Below are 9,567 nucleotides of genomic sequence, written 5' to 3'. Positions count from 1 at the left end.
CAGAATTCATGAATCATCAGCCTCGAGGACAAGGCTGATTTGAAGAGGGCGGGTCTATTAGGACTCTAGCTTGGAGAGTCCTAATTGAGAGGGACATTCAAGTAAAAATGTTATGACTCTAGCTAGGAGAGTCCTAATTGAAAGGGACATTCTGTTAGGACTCTAGCTAGGAGAGTCCTAATTGTGAGGGGCATTCATGTAGGAGGTTTTTTCTTAGAGAAGAATTAGGAGTTGTAAGGGAATAGGAGTCTTGAGTAGGAGTCCTATTAGGAGTTGGTTAGAAGTAAGAGTCTTAAGTAGGAGTCCTATTAGGAGTTAGGGTTTAGAAGCCCTATAAATAGCCATGTATTCCTTCTCTTTTCATAAGCAATAGATGAATCTTTTCTGCAGCCTTTGAGCAGCAACTTGGAGGGAGGAACCCCTATAGAGTTCCAAGGAGGCCGATCCCCTAAAGAGATCAACCCCAAGTTTAGAATCTGCAAGGGTTCTAACATGAGACCAACTACATCCATCATATGGACGGGTATACAGCACACCAGTCTGTCCGGTTATCACGATGTCTCTCTCGAGTAACCTATGACCGGGATTATTTAGGACATGTGTTTAAAGGTGAATCGATCTCATTATCGTGATCTCATCACGATCCGATTCTCATTGCACAAATCCAAGGATATCACAATATATGTATGCATTTATGCAATAGTTATAAAGTGATATACGCCAAAATATAATAAGCAAAAAGATTCTGTATCAAGTCACACGTGCCATCACTCACGTGATTGGCTTGCTGGGCACCTATGACTAGCAATCTCCCACTTGACCTAAAGCCAATCACCTATATGTCTGATCCCCATCAGACCCCTATGACGCTCAAAGACAAAATGAGACAACGGCTTTGTTAGTGGATCTGCAATGTTATCTTCGGATGGAACTCTTTCCATTGCTACATCTCCTCGGGTTACGATCTCTCTAATAAGCTGGAACCTCCTCAGAACACTTCTGATGAGACCCGGGTTCCCTTATTTGAGTAATCGCCCCATAGTTGTCGCAATATAAGGAAGTCGACTTCTCGCTATCCGAAACAACTCCCAAATCTGTGATGAACTTTTTCAACCAGACTCCCTCCTTTGCTGCATCTGATGCAACAATGTACTCTGCCTCTGTGGTCGAGTCAGCAGTGGTATCTTGCTTGGAACTCTTCCAGCACACTGCTCCTCCATTTAAGGTGTACATATACCCTGAATTCGCCTTGCTATCATCGACATCAGACTGAAAACTTGAGTCTGTGTTGCCTTCAACCTTAAGGCTACTACCTCCATATACTAGTAAAAGATCCTTAGTCATTCTCAAGTACTTAAGGATACACTTTACTGCTTTCCAGTGCTCCAAGCCTAGATCCGCTTGATACCTGCTCGTGACACTCCGAGCATACGCTATATCAGGCCTAGTACATAGCATGACATATATGATAGACCCTATTGCTGAGGCATAAGGTATCATATCCATGTTCGCCCTTTCTTAGAATTTTCCATGTCAAACCATTTGACAATAGTTTCTATGTACTTGGACTGGGACAAGCCAAGCATCCTCTTGGATCTATCTCTATAGATTCTAATCCCCAAGGTATAGGATGCTTCCCCTAAGTCCTTCATAGAGAAGTGTCTAGATAACCAAGCCTTTACTGTGGATAGCATTCCTACATCTTCATCGTTCCCAATGATGAAGATGTCATCCACATATAACACCAAAAAGGTGATAGCGCTTCCACTTACCTTTTTGTACACACAAGGCTCATCTTCGTTCTTAACGAAGTCATAAGATCTGATTGCCACATCAAATCTTATGTTCCAACTTCGGGAAGCTTGCTTTAGTCCATAAATGGATCTAAGCAACCTACACACCTTATCTGGGCAGTTCTTAGACACGAATCCCTCAGGTTGCATCATATACACCTCCTCCTCGAGGTTCCCATTGAGGAATGCGGTTTTCACATCCATCTGCCAAATCTCATAAGCATAGTGTGCTGTAATAGCCAATATAATTCTGATGGATTTTAGCATTACTACGGGTGAGAAGGTTTCGTCGTAGTCAACATCTTGCCTTTGACGATACCCCTTAGCCACTAGCCTTGCTTTATAGGTCTCTACCTTTCCATCCACTCCGATCTTTTTCTTAAAGATCCACTTGCAACCGATGGGTACAATACCTTCGGGCGCATCAACTAGGTTCCAAACCGTGTTGAAGTACATAGAATCCATCTCAGAATTCATGGCTTCTTGCCACTTCCCGGAGTCTATACTCATAATAGCCTCCTCGTAGGTCTGAGGATCAATATCCTCAACATCCTCTCCTCTAATATGTCCCACATATCCTTCAGGAGGATGGGATACTCTATCAGACCTGCGTAAAGTTGAAACTTGTGTATTAGGTACCTGAACAGACTCGGGCTGTAGAGTGGTGCTTGAGCTTGGTTCTCCAACCTCGCTCAACTCTATCATTCTCCCACTGTCTCCGCCAAGAATGTGTTCCTTCTCAAGGAACACTGCTCTCTTAGCTACAAAGACCTTTTGGTCCTCGAGATGATAGAAATAATACCCACAAGTTTCCTTGGGGTATCCCACAAATTTGCATTGCTCTGTCCTTGATTCTAACTTATCGGGGTTGTGTCTTTTAACATGGGCAGGGCAGTCCCAAATCTTAACAACCTTAAGATCAGGCTTCTTCCCTTTCAATATCTCATATGGTGTAGACACTACCGACTTAGTTGAAACTCTGTTCAGAAGGTAAGCTGCGATCTCTAGGGCATATCCTTAGAATAAGATGGGTAGGTCAGCGAAACTCATCATGGACCGTACCATATCTAATAGCGTACGATTTCTCCTTTCAGAGACACCATTGAGCTGAGGTGTATAAGGAGGTATCCATTGGGATAATATCCCATGGTCCTTGAGGAACTGAGTAAACTCTGTACTTAAGTACTCACCTCCTTGATCTGATCGAAGAGTTTTGATACTCTTTCCAGTCTAGTTCTCCACCTCATTCTTATACTCTCTGAATTTCTCAAAGGCCTCGGACTTGTACTTCATTAAGTACACATATCCATACTTTGAAAAATCATCAGTAAAGGTAATGAAGTAGGAGTAACCACCAATGGCATGAGTTAACATGGGTCCACATACATCACTATGTATGAGTTCCAACAGCTCAGTGGCTCTCTCTTTAGTTCCACTAAATGAAGAGTTGGTTAGTTTTCCACGAAGGCAAGACTCGCAAGTTGCATATGACACATAGTCGAATGGATCTAGATATCCATCATTTAGCAACTTTTGAATCATTCCCTCATGGATATGACCTAGCCTACAATGCCATAGATATGCACTGTTCACCTCATCTCGTTTCCTCTAAGACACTTACATTCATGATATGTGGAGTATTGTCTTGCATAAACAAACCTTTATGCAATATTCCTCTCGTCAATCTCCCCTCGGCTTTGCTAGAATTTACAATAAATTGTAGATGTAATAAGCAATACTGGTATCCAATACCAATGCACTATCACAAAAATCTGTCAATTGGAGATTGATCATGAATGTACCTAAAGCTTCTCCAAGCTTCTATTTCGCCCTTTCTGCAAGGTACTCTTTGTAGTTCCTCTTCCAATACCCATTTTTATCACAGTGGAAGCACTGGCCTTTGTCCTTTGTTGGGTCTTTCTTAGCAACATTTGCTTTACCTGGTTTGCCCTTGCCCTTTCCCTTCTTAAGGGCCCTTTCTGCTTTCCTTTTCTTTCTAGTCTCACCAGTGTAGAGAACTGGCTTCTCTTTCTTAATAGTACTCTCTGCCCCCCTCAACATATTGAGGATCTCTGGGAGAGTCACCTCAAGCTTGTTCATATTAAAATTCATTATGAACTGTGAAAAGGAATCTGGTAGGGACTGAAGCACAATGTCCACACACAAGTTATCTTCTAGGACCATTCCTAGACCTGTGAGTTTCTCTATCCACTCAATCATCTTGAGGACATGGTTCTGAATCGGTGTCCCCTCAGTCATCCTAGCGTGGAAAAGGCTCTTGGATATCTCATATCGTTGAGTCCTTCCCTGTTCCTCAAACAATTTACGGACATGTAGGAGAATGGATCTGACATCCATCTTTTCATGTTGTCTCTGTAACTCAGGAGTCATAGAGCCCAACATATAGCATTGAGCAAGAGTGGAGTCATCAATGTACTTCACATAGCGAGCGATCTCATCCTCGCTTGCCCCTTCTTCGAGCGTAGGCATCACTGTATCAAGGACGTACACGATTTTCTCCGCTGTAAGAACAATTCTCAAGTTACGGAGCCAATCCGTATAATTTGGACCAGTGAGGCGGTTGACATCAAGTATGCCACGTTTTGAAAGCGACATTTTCTAAAAATAAAGATAAAGATGCAACAGAAATGAATAACATGCAGATTTTGTAATAAATTATCAAGATATGGATTTCTATCTTAATATGCTCCCACTATTTTACTAACGAGTCACGCGACACCCTCAGCACGTGAAACGGAAGTCTCCGGCAGACTTCTAGTGGGGATCAGGATCCAATCAGCGTCTTAGTGTAACCTCGAGGGACTCGACCAATCACACTAAGCCTAAAAGGTAGGCAACTCTTGTCGATCACAACTCTTTGTGATTCCCGTCCTATTCGGCCTCCGAATCACCATGGCCTCGAGGGACTCGACCAACCATTATGCTCGATTAAGTCAACACCTTCGTTACAAGATGAGTCTGATTTGATGATATACCCTCGAGGGACTCGATCAAGCATACCATGCCCTCAGGTCACCGGTGACATCTCTATGTTGTAAGCAAGATAGCGAATCGCGATATAGGTGAGTCTCGAGGGACTCGACCAACTCAACCTACATCGGGAATCGGTTCCTACTCATAATGATGGAAGACCACGTAGGTCAATCTAATTGCCTCACGTTTACCGACTTAATATTATCGAGAGATGTTTCTATGATTTGGTCTCCTAATATGACATGTCACACATATACATATTTAATATATATCTACATCGCATGCAAATATATATACATATCTAGTATGTGTATAAGCAATCACACCAGATGATCATGGACCACAACCTAATATGATTAGGCCCGAGCCAGTAGTAGGCCTAATCACTCACATCAAGATCTATGTGTGCAACGGTGCATCTCCATGCCCTGTGATCATCCATCTCGTCATCGTCGGTTCCGTCGACATCTTGATGCATCTTCATGCATCACGATAGTCCGTCTCGTGGGTCCCGCTATCGCATCCACGCTCCCGCTGTGCTTCCTCATGTGATTACAACTTAATCATAGGCACGCAGGCCCGACAATAAACGAGAAATATAATGGAGGCACGCAGACCTCAATAATAATAATCACAAGTACACACATCACACGGTCCATGATCATCCGTCCACACATCATACATCACATGTATAAATAATCATCATCATATAGGACTACTAGATAATAATAAAAATAATAATCAACTAAACTTTTTAATTAATTAATATTTTCTGAAATCAGGGACATATAGGAAATTTCTGAATGCATAGGGGTATTTTCGTAATTTGGATAAAAGACAGAAAATAGAATTTCTTAAATTCCGAGGGGCAAAACTGTCTTTTGCCTGCCGCTGCAGGTGGGCGCCCCCGCGGGCGGTTCTGCTGGCGGGGCAACGCCCGCAGGCGGTGCTGCCCCTGCAGGATGGCGCCCCTGGGGGCGCCGCCGCCTCCGCGGGCGGTTCTGCCCGCGGGGCAACGCCCGCAGGAGGTGCTATCCCGCCGGGCGGCCGCCCTTGTGGGGGGTTTCGCCCGCGGGAGCAGCGGCGGTAGGCGCCGCTGCCCTACGGCGCCTCACCCCGCGGGAGAAGCGGCCGCAGGCGCCTCTGCCAGCGGGCTGCCAGTCCCGTCGGACGCAAGCAGGCCGCTGGCCGGCTGCTGCAGACGCAGCCCCTGTGCTGCCCGCCTTCGGCTGCGCTGCACGCATGCAGATCGAGGGCAGCAACTGTTGCTGCCCTTCCTTGTTTTTGCGTCAACGATTTTGACTTCAAAATTCTTCCTAAACACAACACACGCAGTTCAAAACCAATCATTCGCACGAGCAACCTGGCTCTGATACCACTGTTGGGAAATCTTGGGGGCGACATCATATGCGCAGCGGAAGAACAAGAAAACAAAATCCCCGATTCCCAAAACGATGTTCGTCGTCGTACGAAGATTGGTGCGCAAAATCCACGAAACTCAAAACTGCGTATAGAGTAGATTGTGTTACCTAGGGAGATCGTATATCCCTGTTTCCTTGCAGATCCTTAGGAGAGGGTGAAGGAGGTCAAGCGTCCTCCTCTCTAGCGGTGATCCACACAGCAGGGTTGCGACGACGCTCCTCAAAACTCCAGGCCTGCTCTGAGGTGGAGAGGGAGAGGAGAATAGGAAAGACAAGCAAAGGCTCTAGCCTATGAGGCTTTGAATCCCTCCTATTTATAGAGGTCCCCTATCAAACCCTAATGGGTCCTCCCCTAGTGGGTATTGGATCTGCATCTAATAAGACAAGGGCTCCGTCGGATATCTCATATCCGAACCTCTACTCATCGCAATGCCTACCATATGTGTGTGACCCTCTAGGCCCAATATCGAGCTGGCCGTGAGTCATACCTGTCAGAACTCCTTCTAACTCAGTGAATTATTATCTCTGTAATAATTCACTTGACTCATCGACTACGGACGTACTAGGCCACTACGCCGTAGTCCCCAAACGATACAGGGGAATCCAATCCATTAGACCTGTCTGTCCTCAGTTACCTTGTACCTATAGTCCCTCATCCATCTAATATCCCAGAGACCGTATATCGAGCATGGTGTTGTCAGACCCATACGGTTTTTACTCGAGTCTCGCTCTAATCGGATTCTCCCGGAGAACTCTTTCTCTCTCAACCCGAATGACCCTGGCCAAGGATTTGTCTGAGCAAGAACACATGGGATATTCCTCTTATGACGCCGAGAGTGGATGATCCTCTATCGACACTCAATAGCCCTCGTAAGGTCGACTATCACTCCCAATGACAGGTTGTACTAGATTTGGGACAGCCAAACCTATAAGTCTGGTATCAAAGAGTGGAGCACTCATACAGGACATCCTTGGTGTCTCAAGTCTAAGAACCAGATACACCACTAGGACTACGGAATTGCTGTCTGATAATAAGGCATCATCAACCATCCAGCATTCCGTAAGCGGATCAATCAGTGAACTCATTCTCCAATGAGCACCTGTACTATATCCCCAGTGTCCCTACACGAGCAACTATGAGACCAGTTGCATCCATCATATGGATGGGTATACAGCACACCAGTCTGTCCGGTTATCACGATGTCCCTCTCGAGTAACCTATGACCGGGATTATTTAGGACATGTGTTTAAAGGTGAATCGATCTCATTATCGTGATCTCATCACGATCCGATTCCCATTGCACAAATCCAAGGACATCACAATATATGTATGCATTTATGCAATAGTTATAAAGTGATATACGCCAAAAGATAATAAGCAAAAAGATTCTGTATCAAGTCACACGTGCCATCACTCACGTGATTGGCTTCCTGGGCACCTATGACTAGCATGTTGATGACATGACATGTGATGCATAAGTTTATGCATATGTTCGTGATGATGTGTTGCAAGTATTTATGATGAATATTGCAATGACTTGAATTCAGTTTGAATTCAAGGTTCTATCAATATGGCATATTGATAGGGGGAGTTTGTTTAAACTCCGGAGAGTTAAGGTTAACTCCGTTAGTCATCAATTAGTTGTCATCATAAAAAAAGGGGAGATTGTTGAATCCCAGATTTTGATGATGAAACTAATTGATTGTGTTTAGATGTTTTTTTTTTGGTAAGTAAAAGTAAATTGATTATGTGTAACGTTTCTACAAATAGCTTTGTCTATACAAGTCATAGACAAAGTCAGGTAACTCATTGAGTACATATGTGGTAGTTATGACTACACATGTTGTAGACTTTAACTCCTAACTGTAACGAGCATGTTAAGATGTGCCAAGACTACCATTGGTTACAGCATTTAACATCGTTGCCAAGATCTTTAGCTAATAGTAAAATTGAATTTGATAAAAATATCTCTTTCTCTTCGTGTAAAGTGCTCCATTTTGAGATTATGCTCCATGCATGATCTTGAGTCTCTAATAATCTCTGTCAAGAGCTGAGCATTGTTTGTGTGTTGACATTCAAAGATTCTGCTACATCTCTCCTTCCACATCCACCAAATAGCACATCTGAAAGTAACCTTTGCCAATTGTGTAAGAGGTCCTTTTCTTGAGAAACTTTGTATGAGGTCGCCTAATTCTTGATGCAAGTTTGGTTGCGGCAGCCTATTGAGTTCAAATCGCTGGAGAATTGTGTTTAGATGTTTAACTGCATTTTGAGTGATGCAGGTCTACTCGATCAAGATTAAACAGTTGACGCAGGAGGAATTGACGTTGCGCCGGAGGAGATCACGTCAGGGTATTGAACGACAGAAGGCTTCGGACGTCGGGCATCGGGCCAAAGAGAGCAGAATTGCGCCAAGGATATCGGAGTTGCGGAGGTCAACCGCCGATTGGGCAACAAGCCGCAAGAGAGGACAATGCGCTGAAGAATCGGACGAAGCGCCAACCAATGACGTGCCGGGCAACAGAATGTCAATTTGCGTTGTAATAATTATCTAGATCAGAGTAGAGTTTTTGCTTGTGTGTGCAGGATTAACTACGATAACGACGAAGATATAAAGCAAAACAAAGTGTCGGAGTCAAGTACGAAGGATTCGTTGCGAGTTCGAGAGTTCGACGGAAGTCCGAAGGTTCGTCGGGAATGCTGCCGGAACTAGACAAGAATAAGTAGGGAGCTTGCCGAAGGGTTTTTCGGAAGCTCACCGGAAGGTTCGTTGGAAGTTCGCGGAGCTCGCCGAGAAAGATCGGAGCTGGTCGAAGAAGCTCGTTGGAACTCGCCAAGATCAAATCGTGAAGTCTAGGAGCTTGCCGAGAGTCCGCAGAATGGTTTCCGAGAGTTTATCGGAAGACCGTCGGAAGTTCGCCGGAAGCTCACCGGAAGAAGTCTTGACTTACGGACTTTGTAATAGCTTAGAAAATGTCTTTAAATTCGTAGTTAGCACGTTAATTAGGGTTAGGATTAGGTGTTAATCCTATAACCCAAGTAGGGGCCAATTGGGCCCGAGTTCGGACTGGTTTGGGCCAAGTTTGGAGCCCAACTAATGAGTTGAATTGGCCTAGGCGGTGGCACCGCCAGCCATTGTCAGTGTCAGAAACTGACAGGCGGTGGCACCGCCAGCATCGGGAACCAAAGAGAATTCAAATTTTGGAGCCCAAATTTGAATCCTCTTGAGGCCTATAAATACCCCTCAAATCTTAACTGAGATTACAACATTTTAATAAGCAATTGATTGAGAGAAAGGTCTTAGAAAAGTCTTAGCTAGTCTTGTTTTCAATTTGCTAGTGTTCACCTCCTTTTTTGC

The sequence above is a fragment of the Musa acuminata genome, chromosome BXJ1-6, assembly GCF_036884655.1.
Source record: "Musa acuminata AAA Group cultivar baxijiao chromosome BXJ1-6, Cavendish_Baxijiao_AAA, whole genome shotgun sequence".
NCBI classification, from domain to species: domain Eukaryota; kingdom Viridiplantae; phylum Streptophyta; class Magnoliopsida; order Zingiberales; family Musaceae; genus Musa; species Musa acuminata.
Note: the sequence above shows the minus strand (reverse complement) of the source record.